Source organism: Lactuca serriola, chromosome 6, assembly GCF_051521515.1.
Source record: "Lactuca serriola cultivar US96UC23 chromosome 6, Lser_US96UC23_V15, whole genome shotgun sequence".
Taxonomy (NCBI): Eukaryota; Viridiplantae; Streptophyta; class Magnoliopsida; order Asterales; family Asteraceae; genus Lactuca; species Lactuca serriola.
The window spans coordinates 37,865,433-37,889,119 of NC_136413.1; positions in this window are offsets into that span (position 1 = coordinate 37,865,433).

The window sequence follows — 23,687 nt, forward strand, 5'->3', positions numbered from 1 at the left end:
AATCTGCCTATTTCTTAGCTTCAAAGAAATTGACAAAATGGAGAAACCTGCTAGGACCTATCCAAAGGAGATAATCTACTTACTGGCCTTAAGGGTAATCAGGAAACAACGAAGAAGATCGTTAAGATAAAGGAACAATTTAATGACACACGTAGTCATCAGAAAAGCTATGATGACACAAGACGCAGACCCTTAGAATTCAAAATAAGAGGCCGTGTTCTACTAAAGGTCGTAGTATAGAAAGGTGTCGTTAGATAAGCAAAACGAGGTAAACTAAACCATTGTTACATCGGACCTATTGAAATCAGGTTAAGGGTTGGTCCGGTGGCTTACAAACTCAAATTACCTCAAGAAATCAACAAAGTTCACGACACCTCCCACATATATAATTTCAAAAGTTTCTCTCTAATAAGAACCTTGTCTTTCCCCTCGATGAGATCCAGGACAACACTTAACTTCACTTCGTGAAGGAACCGTTGGAGATCATGGATCGAGAAATCAAAAACCTCAAACAAAGCCGCATACCTGTACTAAAGGTCCGATAGAACTCTCGTAGAGAGTGGGAGTTTACTTGGAAATGCAGGGATTAAACAAAACAAAATTATCCGCAATTTTTCAGCGGTGCTCCCTCCACTATTAGAATGAAATACTAGTAGAACAAAATGATAGTGGAACAAAATATTCTAGAACAAAATAATTTCGGGACGAAATTCCCTTAATGGGGAGGTAATGTGACGTCCCAGAATTTAGGTCATAGACTGTGAACGGTCAAGTTCACAGTAAATCTCTTTGTAATTTTATTCGTTGAGTTTTAGTACAACTAATGTAAATAAATGAGTTATTTCAACTATTATAAGATAACAAATAGTATCTTACATCAAATTTATTAATTTGGCAAACAAATCAAACAACTTAAGCGACAACCTTAGGAATGCATATGAAAAACTAAATTTTTTTATTAAGTAGTTTTGAGCAATGCGAACACTGTAGTCTAGTAGTGTAACACCCGTGTTTTTGGGTTAGACATTAATGACGATGTAATAGTCTAGGGTAACCTTTGTAACTCATTTTGAAATAATAAGAATGTATTATTTGAGTATTATGTGTTTTATGCTTAATTATGTGGCCTAATAGAATTAAGAATAAAATAAGCGTAAAAATAAAATGTTAGATAAGACCTATATCGATACATGAATACTTAGTGATTGTTACAAGGTTTCTGAATATATAAAGAATGCTGAAATCCGAGTTATAACGAAGAAGTTATGACCTGTCGAAGTTTCGTGACAGAACCGACACGACGTTGAACGACGTAAAATATGAATTTAAGATAGAGTGGTATCTAGCCTTAGTGATCTAAATGAAAGTCGTAGAATACGTTAAACAAAGAGAGTATACATAAAAAGAACGTCTAAATCTGACTTCATATGAGGAAGTTATGATTTTTCAAAGTTTCGACTTAGCGTTATGCAACCCGAAGTTCGGATATGAGATCGAGTGGTTTCTAGCCGAAACAATCTAAATGAGAATCGAAGATCTCGTCGATAGTAGTCCGACGGTAAAAAGACAGACGAAAACAGACGTCAGATGAATAAGTTATGATTTTCTAACAGAGTTTTCCTGTCCCGGCCTACTAAAAATAATATAATAAAAATAAATTTCAAAAGTAGCCGACGGAGTCTAAACGAAAGTTGTAGAGCATAATCTCACCTACGCGTGGATATAAAGAACGTAAAAAACGTAGCTCGTATGCGAAAGATATGAATATTTGAAGTTCGAGGCACGCATACCGAAGCTTATCTGGAGGGAACGCCCTGAGTTCGTTTTGCTTGGCCTCAGATTGGCCACGTCGCCCTCTAGTCGCATAGCCATCACTTCCGAAGTTCGTAAGCCATGACGCACCGGAACGTGCTGCATTCGGAGGGTCAGCCTCCCCTATAAATAGAATGCAAGGTCTCCGAGATTTGTTGCTCATTTCTTCTCTCTCACTTCTTATTGCCTTGTTTTGCATGCAATTTATACCCCCGAAGCCCCGGTAACATCCCGAGAAGTAAAGTTTCCGAGCCAAAACTCTGCCCGCAAGAACCTCGGTTTTTGTGAAGATCTCCCAGTTTCACCGAGGAAACACTATTCTTAGAGTCGTAGTGCTGTCCGATCATCTTCTTATCAAGTGAGTGTATATTCCTTTTCTTGTAACACATAGATACGAAGTATTCTCTACAAAATACGTGTTATGTGTTTGTATATTATTTGCTTATTTGAAATAATTGTCGAATGAATGATTTGTACAAGTTTTAAGCTGTATATAAATGTATATATTTTATCTACTAATATGTTGCGTAGAACATGTGTAGAAAGTTGTTGTGTGATGAAATAAAATGATGAGAGGCGTCGATGTCGATGTCATTGTTGATCTAGTCATCTAGCAGAGTATGGATGACGACCACTGACTCTTTCTAGACTATCCAGTGGAACGCTGACAGGTTCATAACCTATAGGTGTTGTGATCGATGTTTTCACCGATGTAATCTATCCCCCTCATGGTTGCCTTTAGGACATCTATTGTTCAAGAAACCCCTTCGCAGTAATGTCAATCCTGATGAAAAATCCTAGATTAGGTCCCTTGTGATAGTTGTTGTTTTAGAGACGTAAAATGAGGATAACGGGAATGGGTAATCAGGTTATTGTTGGTTGGTGAAATTAAATATAATTATTTATTGTGGGTTGAAAACCCTATATGCTCACCAGGCTCCCAAGCCTGACCCACTCAGTCTTATTTGCATTACAGGTAGTGACACGAGGGCATACGATGGATGAATCATCAAGTTGTTTTGTTTATAGGCCTGTAGTTGTATATAACTGTTGTAAGGCTTATAATATGTCGTTTATGCTTTTGTGTCTGTATCGAAACATGACATCCTGAGTTTTGTTATATATAAAAATACATTTTTTAAGGAATGCTTTGATAAATTTTATTTATCATATTTTGTTTTAGGAACAAATTCCGCAACTCTTTTAAATCAAAGGATTACTCTGAAAATTATTTTAAAAGCATAAATTAAATCGGTCTTTTCTGGTCGTGATTTTGGGGATGTCATAGTTGGTATCAGAGCATTAGTTTAAGCGAACAAGGAAATTGTAGGATTTATAGACTTAAACTTAGAATGTCAAGTGAAGATTGTGAGATGAGTGTCTGACATATTTTAGACACGAGCACTTGTTTATTTTAAGAAAGTTGCCTAAAATGCTTTTATGTGGTAAATGTGATATGTTTGCCATATATGATATTATTTGTTCGGATCTACGGTTTGTTGTCAATCGGATATGGAGACCTTATGTGTTTAGGATTCTAAGTGTATGACGACGGTATTAGAACTAACTGTTGGGTTTTGAGCATTCTAACAATTCCTAAGTGTACATGCAACCCTAATAACCTTGGATCTATGTTTGTCTAATTATCATGCAAAGTTGATTTCCAAGGCTATGATCCTATCTAGCATACATGGGGAACAATATTAACTTGAATAATAGATAGAACTCCATACCTTGTTGTTGTAAGTGTTCCTTGAAACCTTGTGAGCCTAGCACCTCAAGTGTGATGCCTCAAATGCTTCACACAACACCAAATGCAAAGAATAAACTTGAGAGAATACTCTAACACATGCAAAATCGGCCAAGCCCTCTTGTTTCATAGTGTAGCCAATTTTGGGGAGAGTTACATTGCTTATATAGTGTGTTACATTAGGTAAACCCTAATGTTCCATGACTCTTCATTTCTTGATCCATGGGTTAACTCCATGGAGCATCCTATGGGTGGAACCCAACTTGATAATCCATGGAGCCTCTTATCCCACTATATAAGATATGGAAGATTTACATAATCTACCCATATATCTAATTAGTTATCTTTTTGATCACTTAATTAATTCTAAATTAATTCTTGATCAAACCTAATTAAATAATATTATTAATATATTTGAACTTATAATATATTAATAAACCATATGTGTTATTTCTCTCATTTAGTTTATTCAATTGCATGGTGCCATGCAACCCAAATGGACCATGCTGGGTCAGGTCAAGTATTTACCAGAAATAGTTATGGACTTAGACACCTTATCCAATAGTCTCCCACTTGGATAAGTCTAATAACTATAACTGCAATACTTCAGGAACCAATCGACAATCGTAGCTCTTTCAAGGTCTCTCGGAACTGAGAAGATGTTGATACGCCCTTTAAGATAAGTGATCATATATTCCTCTGTTCTAGATATCAGCCGGACAATTACATGGAACAATGTCTTGCTTATTGTCCAGCAGTTTGTTTCCTAATTTCCGATTTGTTTGACAAAGAACTTAATTGAACACATTAACTTAGTTCTGACCGGGCCCGGTACATAGGTCAAAACAAAATCATCGAGGGGCCCAGATATCAGCTTCTAATCCAAGAAGGAACAGATAAACTTCGACTCATATGTTTGTTCTACTACTAGTTGAATTATACATAAAATCACGTTTTATAGCATCGAGTTACCAATGCGTTTTCGTACAATCAATGCATAATCAATTCATAGGCAACAAAACATATCTCTAGGTTTGAAGACTTATATGATATTACCGTCTCACGATCACTCGAGATAAAATTCCATGAAGTGATTCCAGTGAGCGTGGGTTGATTCCAATACTCAGAACGTATGAGCACTCATGAAGTGTTGTCTTATATCCTGACACCTACAACCAACTTCATGACAGTCTAAACTTCATATCTACTTCCAACATATGACTGACTGTGGAAAGTTGGAATAATATGTGAAACCACAACATACTATTCTGGAAGTCAAAACATGCAAAAGAAATTATAGTAAACGATTGACAAATGATAGTAACACTTTACTCATAAATAAACACAACTTTTATTCATCATCAAATGTCAATTACACGTTACAAATTTCATAATTTATCTAACTACTAAAACTTATATCATCCTTCAGCCCTATTCTCCGAGCATGCTGGAGATGCTTAACCCTACTCAGACCCTTCGTAAGGGGATCTGCTGGGTTCTCATCCGATAATACCCTCTTTGCTACGAGGATTCCTTCTTCTATGCGATGTTTGATAAAATAATATTTTCTGTCGATGTGTCTGGATCTCCCGTGATCCCTTGGTTCCTTGGCTAAGGCAACAACACTTTCACTATCACAGAAAATTTTCATGGGCTCTTTTATAGCTGGTACAACTCCAAGGTCTCCAATGAAGTTCTTTAGCCATATTGCCTCCTTTGCTGCCTCGCTCGCTGCTATATACTCTGATTCACAAGTGGAATCAGCCACTGTCTCCTGCTTGGAACTCTTCCAAGTGATTGCTCCTCTATTTAAGGTAAAGACCCAACCCGACTGAGAGCGGAAATTATCCCTATCAGTCTGGAAGCTAGCATCACTGTACCCTACAACTCTCAAGTCATCACTCCCGTCGAGGGTAAGGACCCAGTCCTTAGTCCTCCGTAGGTACTTGAGGATATTCTTTACCGCAGTCCAGTGTGCCTTGCCAGGATTCCCCTGATACCTGCTAACCATGCTCAAGGCAAAGGCTACATCAGGTCTAGCACACGTCATAACATACATGATCGAGCCTATTGCTGAAGCATAAGGTACTTGACTCATTTCTGCTATCTCAGCCTCGGTACTTGGGCTTTGTGTCTTACTCAATCTGGCGTTACTCTGGATGGGTAACTCTCATTTCTTGGAGTTCTGCATCCTGAATCTCTTCAACACCTTGTCCAAGTAGGTACTTTGACTAAGTCCAATTAGTCTTTTACTCCGGTTTCTCAAAATCCGTATCCCTAGAATATTGGCAGCTTCACATAGGTCCTTCATAGAAAAACACTTCCCAAGCCAAGACTTAACTTCCTGCAGAGTTGGGATGTCAATTTCTATGAGTAGTATGTCATCCACATACAATACCAAAAAGCTAACAATACTCCCACTAGCCTTGACATACACACAAGATTCATCTTCACTCCTAGAAAAGCTAAATTCCTTGAATTTCTCATTAAAGCAAAGATTCTATCTGCGAGGTGCTTGCTTTAATCCATAAATGGATTTCTCAAGCTTACACACTCTATTAGGGTACTCGTTGCTGAAAAAACCTTCTGGCTGACTCATGTAAACATCTTCAGTCAACTTTCCATTAAGGAAAGCGGTTTTGACATCCATTTGCCATATTTCATAGTCATGAAATGCAGCTATGGCTAACATAACCCTAATAGACTTAATCTTGGCTACTGGAGAAAAGGTCTCATCATAATCCACTCCAGGAGTTTGAGAGAAGCCCTTTGCAACCAGTCGAGCCTTATAAGTGTGTACATTACCATCCATGTCGGTCTTCTTCTTGAAGATCCATTTGCACCCTACAGTATTACGACCTGGTACATTCTCAACCAAGTTCCAAACTTGATTGTCATACATGGATTGTATCTCGCTATCCATAGCCTCTTTCCATTTAGCAGACTCAGGGCCTGCCATGGCTTCCGTGTAGCTGTTAGGTTCATCCAGACCTACTAGTGTCTCATCACTAATAAGTGTCTCACCTTCCGCAGTAATATGGAAACCATAGTAATGCTCAGGTGCATTCCTAACTCTCGTGGGACGCCTTAGAGGTACAGACTCATCAATTGGCTCAACAGGAGTTTCCTCCTCAAGTTGAGGGCTAGGGTTTGAAGTTCCTTCACCACTTGACTCTTGAAGTTCTTCAAGGTCAATTTTCCTCCCACTGTCTCCTTGGCTTATAAACTCTCTCTCTCGAAAGACTCCTCTTCTTGCTACAAAGACCACATTATCACTAGGTTTGTAGAAGAGGTAACCAAATGATCTTTGTGGGTAGCCGATGAAAATACACCTCTCGCTTCGGGGTTCTAGCTTATCATGAGACTCGCGCCTCACAAAATCCTCGCAACCCCAAATCTTGATGTGGTCTAGTTTAGGTACTTTACCAGTCCACATCTCATGAGGAGTTTTGGCAACTTTCTTTGTAGGGACTAGATTAAGAATATGGGCGACAGTCTCTAAGGCATACCCCCATAATGAGATTGGTAGCAAAGCTCGACTCATCATGGAACGAACCATATCCAAAAAGGTCCGATTACGCCTCTCAACCACACTATTCAACTGCGGTGTCCTGGGAGGGGTCAATTGTGAGATAATCCCACATTCCCTAAGATAGTCTAGGAACTCTGAACTAAGATACTCACCACCTCGATCGGATTGAAGCATCTTAATGTTCCTGCACAATTGATTCTCGACTTCCTATTTAAATTCCTTAAACCTTTCGAAAGTCTCTGAATTATGCTTGATTAAGTAGACATATCCATATCTACTATAATCATCAGTAAAAGTCAAATAATAACGATTAGCATCCCTTGTGGCATGTTTGAATGGTCTACACACATTCATGTGCACAAGATCCAACAAACCTTCACCCCTCTCACAAGAACCTATAAAGGGTGACTTTGTCATTTTTCCAAGTAAGCATGATTCGCAACTTTAGGTCAAATGACTCCAAGACTCCATCCTTTTGGAGTTTGCCTATGCGTTTCTTGCTTATATGTCTAAGACGACAATGCCATAATGATGCTTTATCCAAGTTATTATTATTAGGAGAATCAATACACAAAACATTATTTCCTAAGTTATCAACCACAGATACAGTTTCATACACACCATCACAAGGTAATGCTTTAAAATAAAGAACATTATTAAAGAAAGCATTAATCGAACCAACTTCATTATCAAATGAAAAGGTGAAACCTTGTTTATACAATGCATGAAAGGAAATAATATTTCTTGCCATTTCTGGCGAATAACAAAATTTATTCAAATCTAAACTAAACCCACTACTTAGTGATAAAGTATAAACTCCAATCTTGGTGACATGTGAAGTTTTCCTGTTTCCCATGATCAAGTTTATTCTTCCTTGCTCCACATTCTCACTTCTTATTAGTCCCTGCAAATCATAACAGTTATGAATACCACAACCGGTATCAAGGACCCATGAGTTAGAATGGGGTGAGTTATTAGATAAGATAGTGTAAATACCTACATGGTTGGGTTTAACTTTCCCATCCTTCACATCTTGCTGGTACTTTGGGCAGTTCCGCTTCCAATGTGCCTTTTCATGGCAATAGAAGCATTCAGCCTCTTTTGGGTCAGAAGAAGGAGTGATGAAACCTTTCTTGGTTCCACTTGAAGAAGATCCCTCAAGGGTCCTAACCTTGGTACCCTTCGAAGAACTCTTTCTCTTCTTCCCTCGTCCTTTCCTGATTGCCAAGACAGGGGCGGAGTTGGTAGGAGTAGGAGTAGTAACAACCACCTTACCCTTAAGACCACTTTCCGTGGTCTTTAAGAGTCCTTGAAGTTTGCTGAGAGTGAACTCTTCCTTGTTCATGTGGTATGTCATGCGGAATTGATCATAACATGAAGGTAAGGAGTGCAAAATAATATCTATTGCTAGCTCCTCGGGGAAGTTCACATTAAGCTTCAGCAAGCGGTCCACAAATCTTTGCATTTTCTGCATGTGGCCCGTGATGGGTTCTCCATCCTTCATTCGGGTTGTTATCATGGAGGAGATGATTTCATACCTCTCTTGTCGTGCACTTTGATGGTATCTTTCCATCAAATCTTGGTGCATTTCAAAAGGGTAGTAGTCCTCGTAGGACTTTTGGAGGTCGTCTGTCATAGTGGCCATTATGATGCATGCCACCTTGGTGGCATCCCTTTCATGTGCCCTAAAGTCAGCGATCTCTTGAGGAGTAGCAATTGTCTCATCAATCTCCTTAAGCTGCTTATCGAGGACATATTCTTTGTCCTCGTAGCGGGTAATCATTCGGATGTTTCTAATCCATTCATTAAAGTTGGATCCATCAAAAGTGACTTTCCCACACAAGTTCATTAGAGAAAAGGAGCCATTAGGATTAGAGCCAGAAGCAGCAGTGTTTACAGACATCTGAAAAGAAGAAAAGTTTAGTTTAGAAATAGAGATAGTCCTTAATAAAACACCCAATGTAGTATTAAGGCTAGGACCCAATCACAATATATTATACTTAGAAGAGGTATGCCGTAATCTAAGTAATAACATTTTTGAAAGGTAGGTGAATGACGATTCACCAATTTCCACCAAAGTCGAAATAAAAATATTTAATTTGGTTCTTAGAAACTCCTAGATTCTTTTGAGATTCAATGAACTTTTCAAAGGCATGTTTCAATCTCGAGTGTGTCCTCCAAGTTTTGTGACTGGGATGCCGAGGATCACAAAACGAGGTGTGAAGTAACCATGCAAATTACTTGGTACCCTTAATAAATTACCCCTCAATCGATGTGCCGGTTAACCACACACGCTCCATCGATACTATGATAAATATTAAGTCACCCTTTACCTACCTTGTTAAGTCCAAGTTAGTGTGCCGGTTAACCACACACGCTCCACTAACGACTTAGACAAAGTGTAAAGTGTAATTTCATGGATTAGCACCTTATTCACATTTTTCCTAAAGTAACTAAGATTGGGAATTTAATAAAACATTTAGTTACTTTATAATATTCATCATACTTTTAATGAGAATTTATAAGTCCTTGTCTTACCCGTTCGGCTAACGACCCTCCACCAGTCAAGCAAGCGGTGGGTGAGAGTGGACACCCATTAAGTTGCCATTTTATAGGCAACAACCTTATACCCACCTTATAGACCGGCTTCATGAATGAGGCGTACTAGCGGTAAGATGACTTTGATCTTATACATATATATATTATTATTAACTTATAATATTATAAGTGTAAGGGTTGAATTTTAACTTTTAAAATTCTAAGGGTTGGAACTAAAGTTTTAATCAAGACTTTACTTGTTCCAAAACTTGAGGGCAAGTTTTGTAAACTTTCAAAACTTTTCATTTCTTGTAACTTATGAGTTTATTAGGGTCTTAAAATGAAGACTCTTCATTTTTATAACCCATGTGTTCTTTTAATGGTTTTAAAGCAAAGTGACTTTTGGTTTTCCATAACTTGAGGACAAGTTATGGACTCCATTAAAACACATAATGATCAAGAATTAATCTACCACATAGGTTACAAAAAATTCCTATGATCATCTAAACATCATAAGATAAAGAACATGAACATGAACACTTTCATGAATCAAAACTTACACTTAAAACTTTTGTAATTTTGATAACTTGTTTTTGTAAATGGATTAGCAAAGACATTACACCATCTAAAACAAGTTTTCAAGTACCAAAACAGTTTAGGGAAATGTTTCTAGTCCATTTCCAGCAACTAAAGTCGAAAATCTGCATTCTGAGGCTCCTACTCGCCGAGTGCATAAACCTACTCGGAGAGTAGGTTGAAGATTCACATGAACTCGACGAGTCCCCCCATGGACTCGACGAGTTCATCAGTCAGAATGCACAAAATCGACTTTTTCCAACTATTTAGCACAAATAACAAACAAACAAGCCTAGGCTCTGATACCACTGTTGGGTTTTGAGCATTCTAACACTTCCTTAGTGTACATGCAACCCTAATAACCTTAAATCTATGTTTGTCTAATTATCATGCAAAGTTGATTTCCAAGGCTATGATCCTATCTAGCATACATGGGGAACAATATTAACTTGAATAATAGATAGAACTCCATACGTTGTTGTTGTAAGTGTTCCTTGAAACCTTGTGAGCCTAGCACCTCAAGTGTGATGCCTCAAATGCTTCACACAACACCAAATGCAAAGAATAAACTTGAGAGAATACTCTAACACATGCAAAATCGGACAAGCCCTCTTGTTTCTTAGTGTAGCCAATTTTGGGGAGAGTTACATTGCTTATATAGTGTGTTACATTAGGTAAACCATAATGTTCCATGACTCTTCATTTCTTGATCCATGGGTTAACTCCATGGAGCATCCATGGAGCATCCTATGGGTGGAACCCAACTTGATAATCCATGGAGCCTCTTAGCCCATTATATAAGATATGGAAGATTTACATAATCTACCCATATATCTAATTAGTTATCTTTTGATCACTTAATTAGATCTAAATTAATTCTTGATCAAAACTAATTAAATAATATTATTAATATATTAGAACTTATAATATATTAATAAACCATATGTGTTATTTCTCTCATTTAGTTTATTCAATTGCATGGTGCCATGCAACCCAAATGGACCATGTCGGGTCGGGTCAAGTATTTACCAGAAATAGTTATGGACTTAGACACCTTATCCAACAGTCTCCCACTTGGATAAGTTTAATAACTATAACTGCAATACTTCAGGAACCGATCGGCAATCGTAGCTCTTACAAGGTCTCTCAGAACTGAGAATCAGGAGTGGCGTTGGAAACGCAGATGAAAACATGAATCAACCACCTGTGATTGAACGAGTACCTGTTGTAGCAGCAGCACCTGAGCCAATGATAATGGCTAGGGTACAAGCGATGATCCAAACGATGTTGGATCACCAAATGGAAGAAACTAGATGTCTGCTTCAGCAGAATCGCGAAGAACCTTCAATGCCGATTGAACAGCCCGAATTGAATGAAGGGCATTCGGAAGGAGGAAACTTCAGTGGGACTGTTGGTCAAGCCAACCCACCAATTGTTAGGAAAGTCAACCAGGATGGAGGAAATAATGGGTGTGGGTGCAAGTACAAGGATTTCATGGCATCCAAGCCACCATGTCTATCCGGAAGCCCGACGCCGGTAGAAGTTATAAACTGGATCTCCGAAATGGAGACAATATTCGAGAGTTGCGAATGCATCAACAAACAGAAGACCTCTCTTGCGATCCCTGTGTTGAAATCTGGAGTGTTGAGTTGGTGGAAGCTATTAGCTAACTCTATGCCCAAGGGAGAAGCAAGCAAGATGTCTTGGGAAGACTTTGTGGTGGAACTCAAATTGCAATACTACTCCGAGACAGGAAGGTTCCTTGGAGATCGCCTCCTTCCCTTTCCACCCCACAATAATCTGCCGGACGAGAAGAAGAAGCCTCGCTGCCTCTACTTCCCATCTCTCCTTCGGCCTCGACAATCCCCAGAGATATCCTCTGCGCCATCGATTAGAAAGAAACGGATTAGCCGCCTGCGAGATTCCTCATGCCTCACGTCTTCTTCGTGGTCTCCGACATCCGAGGAATCGGAAGCAGCGCCGACGAGCCCTTCGCTACTTCCACTCTTCATTCGTCTGCCTCGACTCACCCCCGATCCATTCTATTCGTTCCATCTGCAAATGACGCAGACGGGAGGGTTTAAAAGCCCTAATTTAATTGACGTTTGGACCATTAGACAAAAATGGTCCCTCTATGAGAATCTTTTCCATAAAAACCCTAATCTCTTTTAAATTCCTTCAAAAATGAAAATAATGAACCCTCCTTTGACAAAACATTTAGAAATCAGTCCGATTCTGTCAAGAAGTTACATACCAGCCCCTATAATTTGTTCAAGTTAAAAATCAGTCCCTCCTTGAATTATTTTAACCAAAACAGTCCTATGTTGGCTACAATAAATTACCAAACAGCCTCCAATAGTTTGATTTGTTGCAAAACGGTCCCGAGAATACTTTAAAGTTCAAGAATGGTGGATTTGCGGTTCACAAGACAAGTTTCTTAAAAGAATCCGAATTCGGACAACTCGAACACACGCTTCAAGGGTGAGTCCTTACGGCCGTTTTTCAACATTTTAATTATTTCGGGGGGGAGGGGGGATACATGCGCCTATATGTTTTATTTATACAAATATATTATCCTTTATGCGAAAATAATATAAATATAGTTTATAAAAATGTTATTTAAAATTTTAACATCTTGTTACAAATAACTAATATAAACTTTTTGTATACATATTATGGAATTTTTATCGGGAAATAACTAGTCCACACGACAAATATTACATGATACAAAAATATATGATTTTTATATGACATTGTATATTATGACAAGTACGTTATAACACTTTATGGTATTTCAATGATTCAAACTATTACTATACATGTATATTTATATGTTTATATGCATAAAGTTTATACATGTACATATGTTCATCAATTTGAAACATTCATTTTTATAAAGGCGAGCACATTACACTTTTAGATATATGTCAAACATACTCGGCTTTTATAAACTTTATACAATGATATTCATTACGCCTAAAACTTACCCACAAGTAAGTTAGGGCTGAGAGTTATTCACAAACTTTTTAGTTGAAAAGTTTTTAGTGAGACGTTACGTTATTCATTACCTGAGTTTAAACATTAAACATACCCAAACTACTATAATCGTTAATATTCGGAGCGAGATACATATGTATAGATCTATATAGGGTTGACATCCCCATCTGCGGTTGCTAGCTACAACCTCGACTAGTGCCAAAATGTGTAATTTAGTCTCTTCTTCACCAAGTTGATGGTTTCACTAGAGAAATGTTGAAATTGTCTTATGATGTCCAGAGATTTGAAACATTGTTAACTGACATTCAGGAAAAGGTATTCATCACTCAAAATTATATTCAACAAACCTTTAAAAGGCTTCTTTGTAAGATGTATATTGATTTTGCAGAATTTCACCTATAAGATACCGCTTGTTGGATGGGATGCAATATTAGACCTCGTCAATTACTTTTTACGTTCCACTTATCTCTACAAAAGTGACGTTTGTCAAATAACTCTTCTGCGAAATGAAGTGTTTTGAAAAACATGTTTTTACCCATTTATCCCTACATGGACTTTTTGACGCATATATCACTAACCTATGAAATAAATAAAAAACAAAATATGCCAAACAAATACATGATGCTTTTTTCGTTTCAAATGTTTCACATTTTTTAGATATATCCATTAAACAAATATTAAAAATCAAGTGAGTAAACATTAAGATGTTTCACATTTTAGAAATTTGAATGTAAGATTGAAAAAACAAGTAATATACTTTCATATTAATTTAATTTCAATGCAAAGACAAGAACCGTTAAAAGTCAATGAACTTGCTAAGAAAATAAAAGAAAAATAGGCAATCTATTGTTTAACTATGTGACATTCCACATCATTAAAAAGAATCCAAAAAAGTCATTTTTTGCTAAGTTTAATGCTATTAATGATATTCATTTCTAGAACACTTCTCTACAAATGAGCTACAATGTAAGAAAAAAATTCAATATCATCTTAAAATAATCTAAAATAATAATTGTATAAATGTACAATGTTGTTAATGATTTTTTTTTTTGCAAATTTCTGTACTAAAAACATTTTTTTTTATCAGAAAGCTGTCATATCAATTACCTATTAATGAACATTTACAAGTATATATTACATAAATGGTGCACTTGTGAACAAAATTACATAAATGGTCCATATTTGAGAAAAAAAAATACATAAATGGTCTACATATGAAAGAAAATAAAAATGCACTTTCCATTAGCAAAATGTTTTCAAAAAAGAATTATCCTATTACTGAGCTCTAACGTTCAAAATAAATAAAAAACATAAAAAAATAAAAAATCCAGGCCAGCTAAAAGGAGTACGAACTACATTACCCATGACTTACAATTGAGAGCCATAGAGTTTGTCTTAAAGATTTAGAGACACTACCTCTAGGGAACGAAGTGTGTCGTGTTTGCCAACCACAAAAAGCCTCCCAACAAATCTTTGACCAGAAGGAGCTTAACATGACATAAAAAAGTGTGTCAAGTTGCAAAATGATTACGAATGTGAAATTCGTTAGCATCTTGGTAAAATAAATGTTGTAGTAGACGCTTTAACCAGGAAAGAACAAGCAAAGCCACTTCGTGTAAAGGCTCTAACCCTAACCATCCACTCAAACTTCACCACTCAAATTTGTGATGCTCAACGAGAAGTAGTCAAACCCAATAATATCATGGAAGAAAAAAACTTCGTGGAATGGACAAACGGTTCAGCCTCAAGGAAGATGGAACATGATATTTAACGAACTGAATGTTCACCCTAAAGTTTGGTGAAGTCAAGAGTCTAGTTCTAAACAAAGTTGATAAATCAAGATATTCAATGCATCTCGGATCAGACAAGATGTATCTCGATCTCAAGAAGCTTTATTGGTGGTCCAATATATAGATAGAGATTGCCACCTACGACAGTGAGCGCTTAACTTACTTCAAATACAAATCAGAGTACCAAAGCCGTCTGGTATACTACAACAACCGTCAGTTCGGATTAGAAATAGGAATAGATGACCATGGACTTCATAATGAAGCTGCCAAGAACGTCAAGTGTGACACCGTCTGGGTAGTGGTTGACTGTTTAACCAAGTCTGCCTATTTCCTAGCTTCAAAGAAACTGACGAAATGGAGAAACCTACAAGGACCTATCTCAAGGAGATACTCCGTTAGCTATAAGGCACACTGGAGATACTCTACTTACTGGCCTTAAGGGTAATCAGGAAACAACGAAGAAGATCGTTAAGATAAAGGAACAATTGAATGTCGCACGTAGTCATCAGAAAAGCTATGTTGACACAAGACGCAGACCCTTAGAATTCAAAATAAGAGGTCGTGTTCAACTAAAGGTCGTAGTATAGAAAGGTGTCGTTAGATAAGCAAAACGAGGTAAACTAAATCACTGTTACATCGGACCTATTGAAATTAGGTTAAGGGTTGGTCCGGTGGCTTACAAACTCCAATTACCTCAAGAAATGAACAAAGTTCACAACACCTCCCACATATATAATTTCAAAAGTTTCTCTCTAATAAGAAGCTTGTCTTTCCCCTTGATGAGATCCAGGACAACACTCAACTTCACTTCGTGAAGGAACCGATGGATATCATGGATCGAGAAATCAAAAGCATCAAACAAAGCCGCATACCTGTAGTAAAGGTCCGATAGAACTCTCGCAGAGAGTCGGAGTTTACTTGGAAATGCAGGGATTAAACAAAACAAAAGTATCCGCAATTTTTCAGCGGTGCTCCCTCCACTATTAGAATGAAATACTAGTAGAACAAAATGATAGTGGGACAAAATATTCTAGAACAAAATAATTTCGGGACGAAATTCCCTTAATGGGGAGGTAATGTGACGTCCCGGAATTTAGGTCATAGACTGTTAACGGTCAAGTTCACAGTAAATCTCTTTGTAATTTTATTCATTGAGTTTTAGTACAACTAATGTAAATAAATGAGTTATTTCAACTATTATAAGATAACAGATGGTATCTTACATCAAATTTATTAATTTGGCAAACAAATCAAACAACTTAAGCGACAACCTTAGGAATGCATATGAAAAACTAAATTTTTTTATTAAATAGTTTTGAGCGTTGCGAACACTATAGTCTAGTAGTGTAACACCCGTGTTTTTGGGTTAGGCATTAATGACGATGTAATAGTCTAGGGTAACCTTTGTAACTCATTTTGAAATAATAAGAATGTATTATTTGAGTATTATGTGTTTTATGCTTAATTATGTGGCCTAATTGAATTAAGAATAAAATAAGCGTAAAAATAAAATGTTAGATAAGACCTATCTCGATACATGAATACGTAGTGATCGTTACAAGGTTTCTGAATATATAAAGAATGCTGAAATTTGAGTTATAACGAAGAAGTTATGACCTGTCGAAATTTCGCGACAGAACCGACACGACGCTGAATGATGTAAAATATGAATTTAAGATCGAGCGGTATCTAGCCTTAGTGATCTAAATGAAAGTCATAGAATACGTTAAACCGAGAACATACATAAAATGAACGTCTAAATTTGACTTCGTATGAGGAATTTATGATTTTTGTAAGTTTTGACTTAGCGGTATACGGCCCGAAGTTCGGATATGAGGTTGAGTGGTTTTTAGCCGAAACAATCTAAATGAGAATCGAAGATTTCGTCGATAGTATTCCAACGCTAAAAAGACAGACGAAAATGGACGTCAGGTGAAGAAATTATGATTTTCTAACGGAGTTTTCCTGTCCCGGCCTACTAAAAATAATATAATAAAAATAAAATTCAAAATTAGCCGACAGAGTCTAAACGGAAGTTGTGGAGCATAATCTCACCTACACGTGGATATAAAGAACATCAAAAACATAGCTCGTATGCGAAAGATATGAATTTTTGAAGTTTGAGGCACGCATACCGAAGCTTATCCGGAGGGAACGCCCCGCGTTCGTTTTGCTTGGCCTCGGATTGGCCACGTCGCGCTCTAGTCGCATAGCCATCACTTCCGAAGTTCGTAAGCCATGACGCTCCGGAACGCGCTGCGTTCGGAGGGTCAGCCTCCCCCCATAAATAGAATGCAAGTTCTCCGGGATTTGTTGCTCATTTCTTCTCTCTCACTCCTTATTGCCTCGTTTTGCATGCAATTTTTACCCCTGAAGCCCCGGTAACATCCCGACACCCGAAGCGAGTCCCGAAGCCCCGAAGATCCTGAGAAGTAAAGTTTCCGAGCCGTAACTCTGCCCGCGAGAAGCCCGTTTTTTGTGCAGATCTCCCGGTTTCACCGAAGAAATACTATTGTTAGAGCCGTAGTGCTGTCCGATCATCTTCTTATCAAGTGAGTCTATACTCCTTTTCTTCTAACACATAGATACGAAGTAGTCTCTACAAAATACGTGTTATGTGTTTGTATATTATTTGCTTATTTGAAATAATTGTCGAATGAATGATTTGTACAAGTTTTAAGTTGTATATAAATGTATATATTTTATCTACTAATATGTTGTGTAGAACATGGGTAGACAGTTGTTGTGTGATGAAATAAAATGATGAGAGGCGTCGTTGTCAATGTTGTTGTTGATCTAGTCATCTAGCAGAGTATGGATGACGACCACAGACTCTTTCTAGACTGTCCAGTGGAACGCTGGCAGGTTCATAACCTGTAGGTGTTGTGAACGATGTGTTCACCGGTGTACTCTATCCCCATCATGGTTGCCTTTAGGACATCTATTGTTGAGGAAACCCCTTCGCAGTAATGTCCATCCCGATGAAAAATCCTAAATTAGGTCCCTTGTGATAGTTGTTGATTTAGGGACGTAAAGTGAGGATAACGGGAATGAGTAATCGGGTTATTGTTGGTTGGTGAAATTAAATATAATTATTTATTATGGGTTGAAAACCCTATATGCTCACCAGGCTCCCAAGCCTGACCAACTCAATCTTATTTGCATTACAGTTAGTGGCGCGAGGGCATAAGATGGATGAATCATCAAGATGTTTTGTTTATAGGCCTGTAGTTGTATATAACTGTTGTAAGGCTTATAATATGCCGTTTATGCTTTTGTGTCTGTATCGAAACATGACATCCCGAGTTTTGTTATATATAAAAATACATTTTTTTAAGGATGCTTTGATAAATTTTATTTATCATATTTTGTTTTGGGAACAAATTTCGCAACTCTTTTAAATCAAAGGATTACTCTGAAAATTATTTTAAAAGCATAAATTAAATTGGTCTTTTTTGGTCGTGATTTTGGGGATTTCGCAGTTGGTATCAGAGTATTAGTTTAAGCGAACTAGGAATTTGTAGGATTTCTAGACTTGAACTTAGAATGTCAAGTGAAGATTGTGAGATGAGTGTCTGTCATATTTTAGACACGAGCACTAGTTTATTTTATGAAAGTTGCCTAAAATGCTTTTATGTGCTAAATGTTATATGTTTGCCATATATGATATCATTTGTTCGGATCTACGGTTTGTTGTCAATCGGATATGGAGACCTTATGTGTTTAGGATTCTAAGCGTATGACGACGGTATTAGAACTAACATGTAAACATTTCAGAGTGATGAGGATGATTTAATTATCTATCATGATCAAGGATATATATTCATCTTAATTAGCGTGTAGATCAAAAAATGGTAAGAACCAGGAGTAGCATTGGAAACGCAGATGAAAACAGGAATCAACCACCTGTGATTGAACGAGTACCTGTTGTAGCAGCAGCACCTAAGCCAATGATAATGGCTAGGGTACAAGCGATGATCCAAACGATGTTGGATTGCCAAATGGAAGAAACAAGATGTCTGCTTCAGCAGAATGGCGAAGAACCTTCAATGTCGATTGAACAGCCCGAATTGAATGAAGGGCATTCGGAAGGAGGAAACTTCAGTGGGACTGTTGGTCAAGCCAACCCACCAATTGTTAGGAAAGTCAACCAGGATGGAGGAAATAATGGGTGTGGGTGCAAGTACAAGGATTTCATGGCATCCAAGCCACCATGTCTATCCGGAAGCCCGACGCCGGTAAAAGTTATAAACTGGATCTCTGAAATGGAGACAATATTCGAGAGTTGCGAATGCATCAAAAGACAGAAGACCGCTCTTGCGATCCCTATGTTGAAATCTAGAGTGTTGAGTTGGTGGAAGCTATTAACTAACTCTATGCCCAATGGAGAAGCAAGCAAGGTGTCTTGGGAAGACTTTGTGGTGCAACTCAAATTGCAATACTGCTCCGAGCATGACCTTCTGGAAATCAATAATGAGTTTCAGAATTTGAAGAAGGGAAAATTGAGCGTTAATGAATACGCTGCAAGTTTCACAGAAAAGATGAAGCTTATCCCATACCTAGTACCAACAGAACTCTCAAAGGTCAATAAGTTTGCCCTTGGACTACCAGCAGAATATGGTCCAATGGTTAAGCAAGCAACCACATTGAAAGCCGCCATCTGGGCTGCTAGAAATGTTGAGACCCAGATCAGGGAGAAGGGTCTGGAGATGTCAAAGGTTGGTGAGAAGAGGATGTTAGATGGACCTTCAGGGTCCAACAAGAAAAGTAAATTCTCGAAGTCTAGTTCGAGAGGAGGTGGAGGAGGCGAAGTGAAATGGTGTGACAAATGCAAGAAGAAGCATCTTGGGAAATGTGGCGGGGAAGCCACATGCTTCAAATGTGGGAAGCCAGGGAACTATGCCAACGAATGCACCCTTACCAAGAAAGTTTGCTATGTTTGTGGTGAGGAGGGGCACATCTCGAGGGATTGTCCGAAAAAGAAGGAGGCAACAAAACCCAATATTCTGCCAAAGCCGAAGGCGAGAGCCTTCCAGATTACCTTGGAAGCTACTAAAGATGAAGCTGATGTCGCTTCAGGTACCTTTCTCGTAAACAAATTGCCTGCCCAAATTTTATTTGATTCTGGAGCCAACTACTCCTTTATTTCACATGAATTTGGTAGAAAACTAGTTTTGTCTGTCGATAGACTAGATAATGCTTTATTAGTCGAAGTTGCTAGTGGCAACTTTATACTTGTTAGCCATCGCATGAATAACATCTTGATTGATTTGAATGGGAATAAGTTCCACGAGGAATTATTTCCCATTGAGTTGAATGGTTTCGACATCGTGCTGGGAATGGATTGGCTTAGCGCCAATGATGCCGAAATACTATGCAAGAAGAAGATAGTAAAAGTAAATCCCCCTGGGAAAGAGTCATTTATGGTGTATGGGGACAAATGCAGAGTAAATTCTAGAATCATTTCTCTAATGAAAGCCAGAAAGTGTTTAGCCAAAGGATGTACATCATATTTGGCATTCGTGATTGATGCAAAGAAGGAGAAAAAGGAGATGCAGAGCATTCCTGTGGTGTGTGAGTATCCGAAAGTATTTCCCGAAGATCTTTCTAAATTACCACCTGATTGACAAGTAGAATTCTGTATTGACTTGTTACCAGGAACCACGCCAATAGCAAAAGCACCGTACTGATTAGTACCAATAGAGATGAAGGAGCTGATGATGCAACTTCAAGAGTTATTGGACAAATGTTTCATTAAGCCTAGTTCATCACCCTGGGGAGCTCCGGTGTTATTCATGAAAAAGAAAGACGGGAGTATGAAAATGTGCATCGATTACAGAGAGCTGAACAAGGAAACAATAAAGAATAGATATCCGTTACCAAGGATTGATGACCTGTTCGATCAACTACAAGGTTCAAGTTATTTTTCAAAGATCGACCTAAGGTCAGGATATCATCAGCTGAAGGTGAGGGAGCAGGATATCGAAAAGACTGCATTCAGAACACAATATGGACACTATGAGTTTTTGGTTATGTCGTTTGGACTAACCAATGCTCCAGCAACATTCATGGATTTAATGAACAGAGTTTGTAATCCGTTCCTTGATAAATCTGTGATAGTGTTCATAGATGACATTCTGATTTACTCGAAAATCCAAGAGGAGCATGACAGACACTTGCGAGAAGTGTTAGAAGTCTTGAAGAAGGAGAAGTTGTATGCTAAGTTCTCCAAATGTGATTTTTGGATTCGAGAAGTCCAATTCTTGGGTCACGTGGTCAACCAAGAAGGGATAATGGTTGATCCAAAAAAGATTGAAGCTGTGATGAAGTGGGAACAACCAAAAAGTCCCACAGAGATCCGAAGTTTTTTGGGATTAGTTGGATATTACCGAAGGTTTATCTAAGGCTTTTTTTTCGACCGCTACTCCATTAACAGATTTGACTAAAAAAGGAGCTACTTACGCTTGGAGTGATAAGCATAAAGAAACATTCGAGTTGCTAAAGAAGAAGCTATGTGAGGCACCGATTCTTTCTCTACTCGATGGAGTTGAAGACTTCGTTGTCTATAGCGATGTGTCTGGTGTTGGGTTGGGTTGTGTTTTGACCCAAAGAGAAAAGGTGATAGCATATGTGTAATGCCTGTAGACCCGTGCTAGTTAATTTAGAGATAATAGGGGTCGGAAACGAATTTTCTACAAAAGATTATTTAGAATAAATAATCTTAACCAAGTTGTAGAATATGTCTCAAGGGTTCCGTACATATAAAGAACGCCGAAATCCGAGTTATAACGAAGAAGTTATGGCCCGTTGAAGTTTTACGGCAAAACCGGCACGACACCGGGAGATGTAAATAGTGAATTTACGATGGAGGACTTTTTATCCTTAGTGATCTAAATCATAGTTGTAGTATACGTTAAACCGAGAACATCCATAAAAAGAACACCCAAATCTGACTTTGTATGAGGAAGTTATGATTTTTCTAAGATTCGGCTTAACAGTGCACGGCCCGAAACACGAATTTTAGTTCGAGTGGTTTTTGGCTTACACGACCTAAATGATAGTTGAATATCTCATTAATAGGAACTCAACAGTAAAAAGACAGACGAAAACGGAGTTCGTATGAAGGAGTTACGAATTCTTCGCGGTCATTTAACAGTCTAAACTCCTCCTACTGTTAAATTTACAATTGGTCGAGAATTAGCCAATGGAGTCTAAACGAAAGTTGTAGATATTGTTTTTACCTACGCGTGGAAAAAAAAACTTCGAAAACGGAGCTCGTATGCGAAAGTTACGGGGTTTAGAAGTTGGCAGGGTGCTGCTGCAAAAGGAGTGACGTGGATGAATATGAGCCTAGGCTTTCTCCCCAAGAAAAGCCATCAGGTGATGACACCTGGCACCGACTCGGTGAGTCAGTGAACCAAATCAGCGAGTCCATCAGGAATTCAACCTATAAATAGAGGTGCCGGGTTCCATTCATTCTCACACCTTTCCAAACTATTCTTTCTCTATCTAGACTCTCTCTCTAGCCCCCTAACCCCCCCTAAAAGCCTAGGTAAACCCCCTAGCACCCGAAGGAAGCCCCGAGGCTCCCAGATTCCCAAGAAAAGAGCCTTTCCGCTCGAGAACGCTGCTCCAGCGAAGCCCGGTTTTCGGGAAAACCCGCTGTAAGTGAGCTACGCCTACCCTATCTTTAGTATAGCTTATGTTTCAATATAGTAAGGTTATTAGGGCCTTATAATAAGTACTTGGGCTATTATTATGGGTTACATAAGTATTGTTTAATGATTATATAATAGTAATAATAGCCAGACTATTAATTAGTCTTGGTAAATATTAGACTAAACTCTAGTGGTAATGATACTAGGTTTTGTCCGAGGAAAATTGTGTTGAGAGTAACGAAGCGCTGTCTGAGTACCGAGTCACTACCGTATCAAGTGAGTGGATGGTCCATTTCATCTTACACATATACTACGTGCCATGTGTGCATATTATCTGGATACTTGCTGTCTATGTTGGATGAATGATTTTATACATGTTTTAAATGATTTAAACTATATATTTATTTTATATCTATAAATATGTTGGGATAAAACATGGGTAGATGAAATAAAATGATGAGAGATAGGTGATGATAATTAGGTGAGGATAGATATGTGATGATGAATCGGTGATGTAGGATGAAAGATACTATAACCTTGTCCGACAATTTGGAGATGTAGTCATCTACCAGAGTATAGATGGCGACCACGGATTGTCAAAGACAACCCCGTGGAAACACCAGCAGGCTCATAACATGTAGGTGATGAATTACGAGTTCAGGCGATGTTGTAACTACATATTGATGCGATGATACTCTAACCCCTTACTATGAACTACGAGTTCAGGCGATGTTGTAACTACGTATTCATGCGATGATGCCCTAACCCTTGTTGGGCACGAATTGAGGGAGTAATCCCTGATTTAATACTGTCTATGAGATGTAGGCGATGATATTTAGGGAGAGTCCTTAGGAACAAACATATAAGGATATGCGATGTAAGGAGATGATAGGTAAATATGATGTAGGAGACGACCCTTAGGATAAATCCTTAGGGAAGGTACTTAGGAATAAAGAAGATAATGGGGATGGGTAATTGGGTTAATTGTTTGATGATTAAACATAATAATTATATTATTGTGGGTTGAAAACCCT